The following is a 462-nucleotide window of genomic DNA, read 5'->3' as shown; positions in this document are numbered from 1 at the left end:
CGTTTTTTATTTATTTTTGGGACAGAGAGAGACAGAGCATGAACGGGGGAGGGGCAGAGAGAGAGGGAGACACAGAATCGGAAACAGGCTCCAGGCTCCGAGCCATCAGCCCAGAGCCTGACGCGGGGCTCGAACTCACGGACCGCGAGATCGTGACCTGGCTGAAGTCGGACGCTTAACCGACTGCGCCACCCAGGCGCCCCTGAAATTTTTTTTTTAATCTTATCGAAATAGTGTTTACAACTCTCTTGGATTAACAAATGACCCTCGAGCACTATACAGGCGTTGTTCTAAACCCCTTCGCCCCAAATTACTGTCTTCAGTCTGCACAACGACGCCATGGTGGAGGAAATGTCATTCTTCTGAGGCGCAGGGAGGTTAAGTGACTTACCTGAGGTCACACAGCTTGTTCCTGGGAGATTCGGGTTCCTACCAAGACTGCGGGGGGGGGGGGGGGGGGGC

At 53.9% G+C, this 462-nt stretch overlaps 1 protein-coding gene across 2 annotated transcripts in view; it reads left to right on the top strand.

Annotated features, from left to right (window-relative positions):
* The window catches only part of KANK2 (KN motif and ankyrin repeat domains 2), a 24,102-nt gene that overhangs the window by 14,326 nt on the left and 9,314 nt on the right, over positions 1-462 (top strand). The gene's annotated exons all lie outside the window — the stretch shown is intronic.

This window comes from Panthera uncia, chromosome A2 (assembly GCF_023721935.1).
Source record: "Panthera uncia isolate 11264 chromosome A2, Puncia_PCG_1.0, whole genome shotgun sequence".
In the NCBI taxonomy this organism is placed as follows: Eukaryota; Metazoa; Chordata; class Mammalia; order Carnivora; family Felidae; genus Panthera; species Panthera uncia.
This window is presented reverse-complemented; position numbering and strand designations above follow the sequence as displayed.